This window comes from Buteo buteo, chromosome 16 (assembly GCF_964188355.1).
Source record: "Buteo buteo chromosome 16, bButBut1.hap1.1, whole genome shotgun sequence".
Taxonomy (NCBI): Eukaryota; Metazoa; Chordata; class Aves; order Accipitriformes; family Accipitridae; genus Buteo; species Buteo buteo.
This window is the reverse complement of record NC_134186.1, coordinates 17,403,937-17,419,863: the sequence shown is the minus strand read 5'-3', so window position 1 is coordinate 17,419,863 and position 15,927 is coordinate 17,403,937. Positions and strand designations below refer to the sequence as shown.

The 15,927-nt window shown below is 40.8% G+C and overlaps 1 protein-coding gene across 3 annotated transcripts in view; it reads right to left on the bottom strand.

The window, feature by feature from the left end:
* RRAS2 (RAS related 2) overlaps window positions 1-15,927 on the bottom strand; it is a 45,669-nt gene that overhangs the window by 13,527 nt on the left and 16,215 nt on the right. The window contains exon 1 of one of the 3 annotated variants that reach the window (XM_075048027.1): window positions 87-702. The exons of the other annotated variants lie outside the window; for them this stretch is intronic. The gene's annotated coding sequence lies outside the window, so the exon portion shown is untranslated. Of the gene's footprint in view, window positions 1-86; window positions 703-15,927 lie in introns of those variants that run through there. 3 annotated transcript variants of the gene reach the window in all.

The window sequence follows — 15,927 nt, the reverse complement described above, 5'->3', positions numbered from 1 at the left end:
TGTAAGACAAGCACATATAGGACACTCATCAAGTAAGATGCTAAAACTGGATGCTTGGCAGCTTAGGGAAGATGAGCAGGTTTTACCTGTATATAACCGCTTGCCACTATCCAGAAAGATCACAGGTAACGGCTTTTCTATTCCTAGTAAACACTCGTAAATTGTAGAAATTACTAGAAGAGTCACTGAATTTACTGGATTCCTACAGAATTTCTAGCATTTTCTAGAGAATTCTCTTAACTCCTGGAATTTCCCAGCAGGATTCCCTAGAAAGTTTTAGTCTCTAACAGCTTTTAAGGTCTCCAGTAAGTGCTAAGTTTCTCTGAACTTATGGTAAGGTTTAGAAGTTTTTCTGAATTCTCAAAAGTTTCCAGGATTTCTTGCCCTGTTCCCAGAGGCAGTAACTTCTAGGAAGTGCCAGGATTTTTTCAGCTCTTTCTGGAATTCTCTAGCAGTTTTATAATAATTTCTATAAACAGCTCCATGCTGCTGGCACTTAAGTTTGTAAGCTGTATAAAGTTTAGTGTGTCATCCTTGTTCCCAGCATTTCTCTCCTGGTTTTACTGACTGTAAGCACACGCACCCTCCAAAAAGACAACTCCTGAAAGCAGAATAAGATACGTGTCACCCATTGCCTAAGCCCAAGGCTTCACCAGACACTGCCAGTCTGTTATCACCAGAACTGCAGAGCAAAGCACACTCTGGTACATCTTTCTAGAGACTGGGTGACCTGGTATCAAATACTGGGGTAACAATACTATCTGAAGACAATGAGTTCAGAGTTCAAAGGATGAATGTGTAGCTTGCATGCAGTCATAGCAGTGTTATTTTCGCCCAAAACTAAAACACTTCAGCATAACAAATCCAAACTCTGATCAAATTCCTCCCCCCCCATGCTCAATGCAGCAGCCACCGGGGATGAGTACTACCCTGACTGTTCAGAAATCAAGCACGTTGGGCATGTGTGCACCCAAATGAATACCACAGTAACTGAAGGAGTACTACTTGCATATGTTACTCAGTTCTGTAAGCCAGTAAGGAAATAGGAAAACTAAAACTACATATTTAAAACTACATATTGGCTCCTAGGAAGCAAAAAAAAAAGAAGGCAGGTATTGTTCTTGCATTAAGCAGGTATCACCAAAACCAGGGTGCATCTCCCTATTCATGTCAAAATTAATAGTTCTCACTGAAACATCTTTCCCATCACACAAATTCAAAGATACCAACAAGATACCACTCTGTTCCTCTAAACTTACCAAAGTCAAGTTAACAGATGTCACGGTAGGGGAAAAAAAAAAAAAAAAAAAGAAATAACTGAAATTACAGCACTAGCCCAGTAACCTTCTCCAGACACATCACTGTCAGTGCAGAAGACAGTTAACTCTGTTCTTGCAGACACAGTTTTATTAATGTGGTTGTATTAGTTCTTGTCCAGTTTCAATCTGGAGTTGCCTACAGGGCTGGATGCAGTACTCTGTCCTGGCTGCACCCAGCTGCCTCCCTCCCACCACTTGTGCACATTCGCGCTGGGTTTCTGGTCTAACAGCATGGACATGGGCTCCCCAGCAGAGCTCATCAGCTGAGCTGCAGCTGCCTTCCTGGAACACATCACTAGTTCTAACACACTTTACCAGCTGCGTATACTATATATAACCTATGCTCATATACCACAACCTCACCGTCATGCGGTTGGCTACAGGAAGAGTACGTACAGGTTGTTGTTGACCTGCTCCTTTAGCTCTGGCACCATACTGAAAAACTGCTGACCCCTAGAGCAGAGACACTGAACAGCTCTGCACATCATCTCCTTTGCATTTTAAGCAGACATGAATAAACTATCCTCTCGGGATACACCTACACAGTAGTCTCAGTCACTCTGCATCAACGGCACCAGAGTGTAACCAGCTACCGTCAGGCAGCAATAACATTAAAACCACCCTTTTCCTCTCCAAGAAGGATAAAGTCCTAGCAATCTGTCCCACCAGAGATACCTGTGACACACGAGATGCTGTAATTCACTCCTTTCTCACAGTGTTTCACATGTCAAGTTGCTCATTTCTGGAAAAGAAATGGTTTCTCCCTTGTTTAGAACATTCACCCAGCCTAAGCAATCTCCTCCCTCCAACCCCCTCCAAAACTCCACTTACACAAAACAAAACAACCCCAAACCAAATCTTCCCCCGCCCAAATTCAAACAAACCAACAAGCATGGGCTCCTAAATGGAGCACAGAAACAAACTTCAAGTCTTCCAGCAGAAGAGTGCCAATTTGCAGACAGCAGAACATCTTGCCATGGAACAAGCCCCAGAAGATGCTGTTCAGACTACAAGTTGTTCCTTTACCTTGCTTCTCTGCAGATTTAAAGAGGAAAAAACACAGCCTTCAAAACTGTTCTTGTCTTTTCTTTTGCCTGCATCCATGACTCAAAAAGTGCTATCCAGGAGCTTAAGAACAGACTTTTTGAGGAATTAATTTCTTCATAAACTATGAATTAGGTCTCAAGTCTTCTGTGGCCTTTAACAGTCTTTGAAAAATGGAAGAGAAACTCCCTTATGAGAACATACAAATGTGTAAATAAATAATTTACAGAATCTGACTTTAGAAGGGACAATCATAAGGAAAGGAATTTAAATCCTGTGTTTCATTAAGGAAACAGAAAGTGGTATTTATAAAAAAAACATTAGGTGACTAAACCATGGTCTCGCCGTCAGTATATCTAGAAATTCAGGTTTCTAATTTGGAAGATGGAGCACATGCTCTGAAGTTACCCTCTAACCCTCTCCAGCTTCAACTTTCATTTCTCTGTCCTGCAGAATTCAAAGTTACTGTCTGACCCTTTACATCTATAAAGCGGTAAAGTATGCCAAGTTTTAAATAAAAGGGAGAATTTGGAATCAATTTATTTCACTCTCACGCAGCAGTATTAGTAGAACACCTAAAGCAGCAAGTTTATATCCAACAGGGGCAATACCTTTCACTGAGAGAAGTCAGAAAAAGAAAAGCATAATAATCTCAGAGGGATTTTTTATATTTCCTTATTCTCTGTCCAAAGGCCAAGAGCTGCAGCATGTTTTGTAATCTCCAGGGCATTTCTGTGATTCCCTCCACCCTTTATTGGTTTGGTTTTTGTTTGGTTGGGGGTTTTGTTTGGGTTTTTTTGTTTGTTTTGTTGGTTTGTTTGTTTTTTAAATGGAAACGACGCACAAAGTAAGAGTGCCAGACTAGGCACAGAGACATGGAACACAGTCTTGTTCCCTTTTTTGAGGGAGGAACCAAGTTGCCCTGATCAAGCATCAGCCACACCTCAAATTCAGAATGAGCAGATACCACAGCTTCCCCATTTAACAAGTCTCTTATGAGCAATTTCTTCCTTCCCATGGAGCTGCCGCTGCCAAATCCGTTGTCACAGCACAGGTTTGCAAGACAATTAGCATTGTGGTTTACCTCCGGGCACTGGACAAAACTAATGTGGCTGAAATAGCTACTGGTTTTGAAGGAGTCTTCCCAAATTGCACTGGGACTATTTGCCACAGGGAGCATGTCAACCACAGCTTGCAGGCCTTATTCAGTCAGGGTTGATTTACAAATATTAGATGTAGCCAACGCAGTATTTATCAATCTGAGCAGAAGTGGACCTTACTGCTGCTGTACAGACAGTGTTTAAAACAATTAAGGGATGGCAGAGCATATCCCAGAACACTCCCCGAGGCTGTACCTTTACTCCGGAATGCTATCCCACAACAGTGGGAAGGTGCCTGCACCCCCAGCAAGCCCAAGACCATATATCAGCATAAAGTAGCTTTGTAGAGGTCAAGGAGTTTGTGGCAGAACTGCTTAAAAGACTAATAGGAATGCAATTCCAGCAGATGCAAACCACTGCCAACCTACTGGTTTTAAACCAACGCTGAGTCCAGACAAATTCGAGGAGCATGCACACACCGCAGTGTTTGAATACCCAGGGCTGGCTGCCGCGGTCTCCTTTGGGAAAGCCGTATGTGCAAGTCCTAACACTTCAAAGCAGTTGTCCTACTAAACTACCAAAATACCAGAAAGCAGGTGTCTCAGATGCCAGCTGGTACAAAACACATTGGACCACTCTCTAAGGTGACCCGTTACAGACCAGGCTGTCAGAGCTGCTCTTCCAGGCGCACTTCAGTTTCTATGACAAATTGGAGGAGCTAAGTCTCATTCAGCTGGCTCCACCAGTTGGCCACTGCCTGCAGGAAATAATTAGAAGAAATTAAATTTCTTCTGTGAAGATAGCAACTTGAATATGCTCTTCTGTTACACCACTCCCTTAATCACTGTCGAAATCAAGGCTCTTTCCACCCACTTCTAGAAGGGAAATGAGAAGCCAAGCCCAGTAGTCTCATCAACCATTCAATTTACCCAAAATATTATGCAACAAGTTTTCTAGGTTTCCTCTTTCTAAGAGTGCTGAGGCAATCAAGTCCAGATATGGGAAAGCCTGCCAAGGACGCAAGCCCTTTTGCAGAGGTAAAAAAACCAAAACAAAACAGAACAACAACAAAAACCCCATTCCCACACCACCTACATCACTTGTAGCTGGGCAACCCACCACCAAAATCCCTTCCTATACACACACTTGTCATCTTAAAAACGTATTTCAAATGCAATCTCCAGACCTTTGCAGGAGTTTCTACTTGTGGTGCTCAGGAACGATGACACTACTACACCTAATACTGCTCTAGCAGTCTCTCTCCATTTAGGGTAATAGCAATCCCTAAATCATTGTTTCAATCACTTGAGCCTTTTGGCAAGGAGAACATGTGAAAACCCGCTTTGAGTTTATCATCTTTCCCCTTTGTTACGCTGCCTTTAATATACATGAGGGAATTCCTCCATTAGCTGGACTTGCTTACACCCTCAGGAGTCCCATTCCATAAATTAATAAACACAACTAAGTAAAGATATCTTACATAGAAAGATGGAGAACACCAGTGCAGTTTCACAGCTCTTATGCAGCTTTTCTTATTTATTCTTTGTAAGGTCATCAACAATCCACAAGCTGAAAAGCCACTGGATTACTTTCTTTTGCACCAACATTGAAGTTTTAAGGTGAGAGACAAGTCAGATGTTATCAATGGAGAGCTGCTATAAGCTGCAGTCCAGAGGCTGGTTGTGTAAGGTGCTTCCTTTCATCTTTACACAAAGCTTGCAGGACATGCAATGAAAGGCAGCCCAGCACAGTAGAAGCACACCACTATGAGTAAGTTGAAGGAGTGGTACATGACAAAATACATATTCATCCTTGCTGTGTCTATAATCTCCATTTGTATTTACTAAATATACACTTAAGGTTTCAAAGAGCCACTAGTTGCTTATTTAAATTTTTTCCACATGTTTAAAATTTTGGTTTCAACCCAGTGAAGGCAAGGAAATAGAAGGTTTTCCACCCTCCAGCTGAAGTTCCAGACCAGCTCTGGATTTAAATAGCATCTACAATTTCAGCATTGCAAATAGCCCAAAAATCCTTCCTAGCTATAATTTATAAGTTAGAATTTAAAACAAACATGTTGGTGAATGCCACACACCAAAGCTTCAACTTCAGACTTGAGTACATTTCCAAATACCTGAAATATATGATCCCAAGACAACTCCTAGGCTGTAAGTGCTACTTGACAGACTATTTATTTTGATAGTTTCTCCTTTGACTACCTAACACTATCACCTCTTCTCTAGGTTTTTCCTCATTTCCTCTGCACTTCACCAGAACATCTGTCTGCTCCTGTTCCACTCAACAGATGTAAAGTCCAATTCACGACCGGTAGCAGGTCCTCAACATGAGCATAGAACAAATAACAGTACCAACTACAGCCCTTATGCACCACATGGATCATATCAGAAATACTTAACCCAGAAAAAGACAGAAACCTGACCCAGGTCTCTTCTAAACAGCTTTCTTCGTTTAAATGAGTGTTTCTGGCATTTGTTGCAAGTCATAGACAAAGTCAGCGCCATAGTTTAAGACCAGAACTCTAGTGCCTTGGCCAATTAGTAGGACCATAAGTGGACACCTTTCTGTCTGAGGCAGCTTTTATGGTGTAGCCAAGTTTCCCAGACCATGAATTAAGATCTAAATGATTGACTGCACAAATCAGTTTGTAACCTTCACTGCTTTGCCACCCATGGAAATCCTAGAGCCTCTGCCTTCAGCTCTTCTACCCAAGAAGAGCGACACAGCACCCAACCCTACGCTGAAGCGTCCACAGTGTCACCTCGTACCCTCCTCCCGGCTGCAGAGGAGGTTAGAGACCATTTCCAGGAGTTTTAATCTGCATTTCTGTCCCTGTGCCTTGAGGAGCACAAGCAGGTTCAATGTCACCACAGACACGTTCCTAGAGGAGGGGTGGCAGTAACCTGCCACCTCACTCAAGCACTACCCTGGCCCCAGTCCCGAACTAACCCACCCAGCAGATCTGGTAATTAAGCAAAGCAGCTGTGAGGGCCTCAGCACCTGTAGAGATTAACTGAAGCACCTCCTTTCACACAACAAAGGAGACTACTCAAGTCATTTCTTTAGAAATATTTGAGTTGGCTGGCTAGAAAACAAGGAAAACATGCAGGAAAAAAAACCTGAACTGACTTCTGGAAGTAAACTTAAACCCAGACTGGATTCCAGAATAAAGGAACAGACACAACAAAACATAACAAATTTAGTATTTTGCAGAGCCCCATGTACTTAGATCACCAAAAAAACCCAAACAAAAAAAAAGCACACCACTGATTAGATAGCCTTTGACAAGCTTGTTAAATACTTAACATACACCTCCCCAAGAGCAGGTGGTTTGCGAGGACATGATGTTTCCAGACAGGTCTAATTGGTCGGTGTTGGGGGAGTGGGAGATGGATGCTGGTGAGTTGACAACAGGGAATGCCGCCTCTGCACCAAACAGTACCAGAAAGACTGCAGGAGCTACCCACAGCAACCCAGCATCGTTCTCAACAGAAGTGCTTGAGACAGCATTGAGCATGCTTTGCTGGCATAGAGAGTCACACTTTGTAGAACAAGAGGAAGAATTTTGGTGTTGAACATGGGGGAGAGTAGGGGACCAAAGGTCTAAAATTATGCCGATAAAGAGCAGACTGCAGGGATAACAAATAAAACACTATCATGCTACAGAAGGCCAGGTGTATCCTCCTCCAATTATCCCATATTCATACAAATCTTTAAGAGTAACTTTCTTTTAATTATACAAGAAGTAAGATCATCTCTTCTTATCTTCTCAAAAATACAAATTAAAAGATAGTCAGTGCTTGTGAGCAATCAACGATGCTTCCCTCAATTTACACTACTTCCCACCACTCTAATGTATACTGCCAGCATTGTTATGGCTATCCAGGGAAACAGATGTCATTTGTAACTACAATTACTGCAATTATCCAGTGATGTGAAACGCTTGATAATTTCATGAACAGTGAAAACTGAGACACAAAGAGAGAAGAGGATTAAGCTGAAGAAAGAAAGTTATAGTGAAAGAAAGATGCCATGAGCCATATACAAGATAAACCCTTTGGAAATTTATACAAAGGTTGAAAAGTTTTTATTTCTTCCTGAAGAACTAGCATTACATATACATAAAATACTGATATTTATGATTAAGTACATGCTTAATCAAATCTTAATGGTTCTGTTAAAGACACAAATCGTAATTGAGAATGCAAAGTTCTTGAATGACCCATGGTGGCCTCAGAGTGCCTCCATTAGATTACCCTCCCCCCCATAATTCAAAGACAGAAGAGATACAAATCTTAAATTTTGAATAAGATATGGTAGGATAGAAAAATAAACATCTGACTTGGTTAAGTATAGGTAAGTCTTCCCCTTAACTTTTTTATGCAACGCAAGGATTGTCAAGAGCTTGTGCTTGGTCTGGAAACACTAAACAAAGCATAAGTTAGTCCTATTATACAGCCACATACTCTTCTCTCTCTCCACTCCCTGCCCTTCCATATACAGCCATCACTGAATGAGCACATCAGGAAAGAGAAAACTATTAAGAAATCTGTGTTCAGTGCATGGGCATACTTATTGCCCATAGCCAAATATAACACAGCTCTTTTCTTTACAGGCTTTGTTGTGATCACTACCCAAAGTGCCTAAAGACAAAACTAACTTTGCTTCCCTCACAGGTGTTGGGAAACATGAGTTGGGATGGGGCGAGCAAGTGGAGAAAGGGTATAAAGTGCCTTCAATCTGAAGGCCAATACACATACCCGAATTCTGTCTATGCACCTTTAATTTTTGTTTTTCCAAAATGAACACTTGAACTTTGTATCCATAACCACACTCATTTCCAATTAGGTTTCTCTACATATCCATACAGTAGGGAATTCCACAGATTTCATCCACAGTTCAGCAGGACTGAGCCACATTAAGGATTTAAGAGTCATGTTGGTTCTGGAGCATCCACTGATTGTGCAGGTCACACAGCAGACTAAGACTCAGGAAGATGAAAGACTGAAATCAAACTGACTTTTGTGCTCTGAAAGGGAATATCCATCAGCTCTTTACACCTTTCAACACTCCTAAAAAACCTGCCAGTTAGTTTTTGGCCTGCCCCTAATTGCTACTTATAACAAAGCAGCTTCACCTTCGCCAACCTCACCGGGGCTACAGCAGCACAGGAAAGAATCTCCCTGCTTTTCTCCCTCAAACTTGGCACCAGAGGCATGACTTGCAAAACAGCTCAGGCTTACAGGTAGAAATCTGGAGTGTTTTTAACTGCTAAACAGATAATTACAAGATTCTGTGAAAAAACTAAGAATCCACCCAGAGACAGCAGATTCGCTTGGGAAAAAGAAAGTTTAGAAGAAACATAACTAAGGCAGCCTCTCAGTGCTCTCTCTGTTCAAATCATAGAGGTTTAAAGAATAACTGTTACAACTACTTTATTGAAAAATTACATGCCTCGTTGCTAACATCCTGCCAAGCTTAAACATACTGCTAGGATAACTCTTGTAAAGCGTTAATGCAGCCTCAACACTTGAATTATGGACAGAGTGGGCACTGGTTACATGCATTCAACATGAATACTAATGAGTGGAGGTTTTTTAATATATATTTTGAAATGCATGTGAACATCTTTTTAAATACTATTTTCCTTAAAAAAAAAGCAGATTGATACTTTATTAAAACAGCTTTCACCTATTTATAATTCTCAAATTTCTCAAAATCAAACCACACCAAACACCAAGTACACTCACACAGAAACTTGATTTAGGCAGTACATGCACTAAACTTTGGCTTCTTCAATACTTCCTGGTGATGCAGTTTTCATTACTCAAGATCAGAGAACGTATACTTCCACTGTCTGTTAAGACTTCTTTGTAATGCCTTGAATTAATGCCCTTTAATGCCAGTAAGCACCTACAAAATTCTTTGAAGGCGGCTATACTATTTCTCAAGTCGAAACATGTCTGACTCCAAAATGTACTCTATACTGCAAGCATCGATGAGTCTTGATTTCATTTTTGCTCCACAGTAAATATGTGCAAGAACTATGAACACACCAAGTACTTAATCTTCCCGATCTTGGCCACTTGCAATTCAAGGAATGTTTAAAATATTTGCTACATACTATCTTTTAATCCATAAAATTTTATCAGGTTCAGAGAGTTTTCAACATAGCAGCTCACACAAACTCTTCAGGATGAGCTCTGGTTTTTACCTCAAGAAGTCCATGATATTTTTTAAAAAGTACATATCTGGTTTTAAGGTATGCATATACCCAGGTAATGGGGAATATAGCTATGAGTGAAAAGAAAGAAAGTTTACTCAAAAAAATCCCCTGGTGGGGCAGAAGTAAAGTTACTGCCTTTTCTCATGCACATGAAATCATTAGAACACCTCAAGATATATGGTGTAATGTAAGAGCTTTTGATTTATAAATGTAAGAACAGTAATGGGGTAAGACTTACAATCAATTAAAATAGCTCTTCACTTCAGTAACTTAAACTTAACTAAAATACAGTCAGCAACAGACTTCAGGTTAAAGGCTATGAGGAGACCCATGTTTAAGGGCATTTACAGTCTATTAAGAAATAAGCCACTTCACAACTCCTTGAGGAACATACTGGAAGAACTGAAATGCAGTTTGAAAAAGCTAATTCTATGGCAAAAAACCTCTTGAGAAGAGTACAGGTATTCATGTGAAATCTGAACCTTTAAAATAAGTTCAAGTTGCAAACAAATTGCTCGTTAATTGGACTTTTCAGGTTGTCTAGCCTTGGTTATGGACATTTGGACCCACACAATTACCGTAATGAAGTAAGAAGGTTTTTTAGCCCAAACAAGCCAGTAAAACAAAGCCTCACTTCAGCAGCTCTCATGCTTTTTCGTAATATTAACTCCTACTGCACGTTTTAAGTACTTGGCAATGTTCGAGCCCTGGGAATCCACAGGAAGCCAAGGTCAAAAGTCTCTGAAGTTAATACCTTTCTTATTCTGAAAGTAGGAAGTAAAGACCCATTTTCAGCAGTAAGAGCCTTTTCCTACCTTCACCATTACATTTCAGTTCTCTACAAAGCCAGGTGCTGTTGTCAGTTGTGTAGGTTTGGAACACAGTTCACCAGAGCCAGGTAGAAAGCCTGAAGAAGGCAAGTCCTCTGTGTTCTTCCTCTCAAAACATTTAACACTGCAATACAGCCAGGTTAACTACTCCATTAAACCCAGAACCTATAGTTTTCTGGAATGATTCCAGTTAGGATTAAGTATTTGTAGGATAGTATTTCACAATACAGTTGAACTACACTAGCAACTTCCTGCTAGTGGAAGAGGGAGGTTTTGTCATCCCCACTCCTCACCTTCCACCAGGGTTCCCTGCTGCCAGCAGCACGATCAGAAGACCAAACAGTTCAAATTGCCAGCCAAAAATTTAAAAAAAAAACAACAAACAAACAACAACAACAAAAAAACCAAAAACAAACAAACAAACAAAAAAAACCACAAAACAAACCATCCAAACACTAGCCAGCTGCAAACCACCTTTATATGTCCAGACACTTCAGGAAAGCTCACGGTATATCACTAAAAGATGCCTTTTCCCCCCCACTCTAATATTTATATAAATATGTTTATATAATTTGCATATATATATATAAATAAAAATAAAAAGCACCAAACAGGGACTGAATCAAAAGAGTGAAAGATTCCAGAAGCTTTCATTATACCACTCATTCTGTTAGAAAAGAGACAGAATCATTAGCACACAGGTAATTAAAAGTTAAGATGACTCTTTCAGAGTCAGTAACACATCTTATTTATACTGTGAGATCACTGTAGTCATAGATAACAATACACTAGTTCCTGTCATGTAATTATTCCCCCCCCCCCCCCCCATTACCACAGTTAATCCCATGGAATTTTTGAACACCAGCTTGGACAACACCCAACATGAAAACATTCAGCTTCATTAGCAAAGTCTGGAGTACTTTATTTTTCAAAGATTTATTGACTGATCATTAGAAGCTAATTATTTAGGAAAAAGCTATGAAATACCACTTATATCTAGCAAGAACTATTGTGTCAGAAGATAAGCACAGTTCTAATAGCTTTATTTGCCCAAATTATGTGTTTATTCAACTCCAACCTTTTGGTCTGACACTAGACTGTCTAGACTCATTTTGCAGACTACAGACAATTACTATAATCTTTAAGTTTTGGAAGTGCCATCACCAGAAGTGCCAAGAATGCTGAAATGGCAGCTATAAGTGTTTAGCCAATCTATTTTCATTAGCAAAGCTAATTTTTGCTAGCCTTCCCCCAAAGTCCTTGCCCAACTAAGTAAAATACACAAAGCAGTTAGAGACATGAAAATTTTTAATAATGAAAGAATTGGTTGCCTACCTATGAAATAATGGACTTCTTGAAAGTGTTAATCATTCAGGAATGCCAACATCTGAAGCTGCATGATGCACATATTATAACAGTAATATGTGCAGCAATATCAATTAAAAAGAAAACATACTAGGCAACTTCCCCTTAGAAAAGGCTATGTGAACAGCTTGCAGGTGGCAAGCTATCAACAAAAAGTTCATGCTAAAAAAACCGCAATAGCGATAACCTGCTAAACGCACACTTTTAAACAAGGCAGTTCCTAAGTTTTCTTCGCACCACAACAGACACCGCATGAAAGCCACACCGTGCCAGGCTGATCGACTCACCGCACGCAAGCCCCACGCTGCAGTCTCGCCAGCCACGGCAGCTCAGCAGTCAGGGTACCTGCCAGGCCCCAGCGCCCTGTACTTTTGCACATCGGTATCGGGCATCACACTGTATTCTAAGATGAAAACGTGCTTTCTGCCTCCCGAAAAATATTTCTCAGAAGTTTGTGGCTAAGCAGTAAAACCTCAGATAGGGGAGAATTTGTAGTGGTCAATGAGCGTTTTTTCCATGTTATCTGTACTTTCAGGTTTGGCAGCTCTGGGCAGGGCCAGCGCGTGGGCTCCCACAGGGACCGGGAAGGAGAAGAGAGCACCTACGTGCCAGTCGCTCCCGAGTCCAGCAACAAGCTCCATAACCTTAACGTCCCCCCTGCGAAGAGAAGTTTCTCAAGAGATTAACATTTCAGCATCAGGTTTTTAACCCTGACGCATCAAGGAGAAGTACTGAGAACCTTAGTTTGGGATTTAGAGCCAAACAACAAAAAGCTTAAGAGTGTTTTCTGCCTGGTCTCTAACCTAGGGTGTCAGGTTAACCCACTTCGTTGTGAGAGTGAAAAGGAGGGAGGGGGATCTCTTCCCAGGTAGGGCAGGCTGTACAAGCCGTTTTCGCACAAGGGACAGCGTGTTCAGATCTTCCTGGCACACAAGCAGTCCCTTTGTTTTGTTTGATTGCTTGGGCACAGCATTTGACAGATTTGATTATCAGAGAGGAAGAAAAAACAGACCGGACTTGGTCATTGTCAACTAAGCTTAGCAGAGCAATGTGTAAGTTACTCCACCCTTGAGGCAAAGCAGAGAAATCCTACCCCACCTCAGCAGAGATACCCAACACAGAGAGATTGCAGTGATGCAGGCTGACCTGAAATCATAAGACATGATACCTGTCAAAAAGCACAAGTATTTTAAACAGAGGCTAGCCTCACAGATGTAGACTACTGCTTCATAAGTCATGGCTCAAATTAATACCACTATTTTCAAAAACTCCAGGTTTCTGTAAGAATAAAATATAAGAAATCCAATATATGGAGTTCAAGGAACATGCAGCATGGACTTGTGTAACTGAAATGAAGCTTCGGCTGGACAAACCACTTCAAAAAAAAAAGTAATATTGAGTATTTTCCATGACAGATACCACCAGACTACAGTGCTTTTCTTTCCAGCCTAATCAGTGCTTGCAGAGAAGTTAAATCTTAACATCCTTGGAGAATGTCTTCATAGCCTCTCTTACTACCACCAGCAGTAGATTTCAAGATCAAAGGTTATTACTTCTTCACATCTGACAACAGTGTAATTCAGACTGTTTTTCTCATCAAGTGGTAAATTGCAGCACAGTGCACCCGGATTGTTTACCGTAAGAAGTGTAACATTTCATTTCTGACCTTTCAGAAGCAAAGCCATGTGTATTGGAACTTTTACATTAGAGGCAGTTAGCTGAAGTTCCTAGAAGAAATACAAGGGGTCATAGAAAAAATTTTATCCTAAATAGAAATAAAAACAACAAAAACCCCAAACCACCAGACTCATGGTTGGGAAGACTTAGAAGTTACTGTTCCATGGTTTATGTCAGTGTCCCACAAGTCAACCCAACCATACTGTCCTACAGCAGCTCCAGCCCCTATGTTTTATTTCTCTGAGCTCTGTGTCCCTGCCTGTGCTACACTTACATCCATACCTCAGTGGCACAAAGTTGCTCAGAATCGGTGAATTCACTTTTAAACCAGGAAATTTGCAGACTAACACCTGAAGTTTACATACAACCTAACGTTTTCTGTGCACCTCACACCCAATCCATACTTACTTGTGCTTAGCTCAAGAGTATCGAACGGGGCAGTACCTATTTTACCCAAATTATTTTTACAGCGTGCACAAAGTCACATCAATGTCAGAATCACACGGCAAGAAAACAGAGCGATGCTCTCCTGGCAGAGGATGCAGGGATGGCCTCCCTTGCGTTTCACCAAGCAAGAGCCTGCACACAGGCAGACCCCAGCAGCGTGGCAGTCACAAAGCTGAATCGTTCACAACCGAATGTTTACTAGGGAAGTTGACAGAAGCAAGTTTTTAAGTGGCATTATCCTCCCAATTAAGGAAGGCTTTAAAAGCATAACGTGACCGATACTGTCGCAACTTAGGTATGGGGAAATGCATACAGACTCAAATTCCAGGAACCAGAAACTATCGAGTGGTTTTACGGTTGCTAATCCTGACATGCGAGCAAGATTTCATAGCACAGAACTGGTTACAAGCACTGTCTTGCTAAAATTAGCTTGGTAGCTGATCTACAGGGAAGAGATCCTAAAGCCCCAGTAAGCACAACTCAAACTCTCTCAAGCAGTGCCAGAATTTCCAGCCTCAGCAACTTTAGATTTTAAAGTCAAAAGAGTATCAATTGGAAACATGCTTATGTTCTCAAATTTTATTAAAAATGCTTTTGCCTTCAATATTCAGTCTACGTATTTAAGCAAGCATCAATTTCCATCTAAAAAAAAAGCGTATTTACCAGCAAAACATTTGCTTATACTAAAACCAACCACAGTGTTTCTTCCCCTTTGTCTCTGCACCTGCAGGTGCAGTACCAGTCTTAGTCAGCACCACCCCAAAATCACAAGACAGGGAAACATGTAGAAAACTCAGAGGCAGCTTACTTTTTGCTTGGAATGATCGTAGATGCTGCATGGAATTCAAAAAGATAAAGATAACCAAGATTTTGTCTAACATTGTTAATGTTGTAGACGTTAAGTATAGTTAGGCGTTAATCCTGTCTTTTACACTTTTGCAGAATTTATTATCTTAATAGCAAGGACTGTTTTACTTTAGTGAGAATATAATTACCCCCAAAGCAAGTGCTGTTATAACTAAGGCAAAAAAATAAATGCATCTCATGTAAGGCACCATCCTCCTACAATTAACAAAAGCCAGTGACACAGTATGCTAAAGTTGAGCATTAGCAGACTTGTTCTCATGTTAAGATCTGCTTCACACTACCCGATGCCACGAACTACAATTTTATGTGCAAATACCTACTTTCACATTACAAAACGCCACATCTATTATGAACCACATCAAGAAACTGCAAGCAAACATTCAGCTGAGGCACTCCATAATCAAACACCACACACAGTCAACAAATGTTTTTACAGTATGGCCATTTATGGTAGCAGTAAAGAAGGCAAATGAAACCTTGGAGCAGTTTTACACCAAGCAGCACAACTTCCCATGGTAGAGCTGATGCTAAGTAACAGATAAAAACATGATTTGCATTAAACACTATATCCACAGATGAACCCTCATTGTTTAGGGAATTCATAGTTTGACCCAGAAGCATTTGCTTAAGCCCCATAGACCTTATGGTCACTGCAAAGCAAAGTCTAGTATTTTCTTCTCCAACATCCTCTCCAGCAGTATGTTAGAGCAGGTTCCAGAATAGTTGTCTACCCACAGTTTATGAGTGAGGTTCCTCCACGGGGAAGGAGAGCTTAAAGATCAAATTGAGAGCAAATGCTATAGACAGTCTCATTCAGAAGCACAAAAAACTGCTAAAAGGAAACAGTGCTTTATTTCTTTGAAGAGCTGGATGCTCTGGCAAAACCTGAGCTCTACAGTGAAGAGCTTTTCTCATGAAACTACGGGTGTTGCAACTCATTGTTTGAAGCGCAAGTGCTCCAAATATTAACCTAGCCACACATGCTGTGATAGCACAGCACTGAGACAGCCGTTCTCAGATAGTTCTGCCATCTA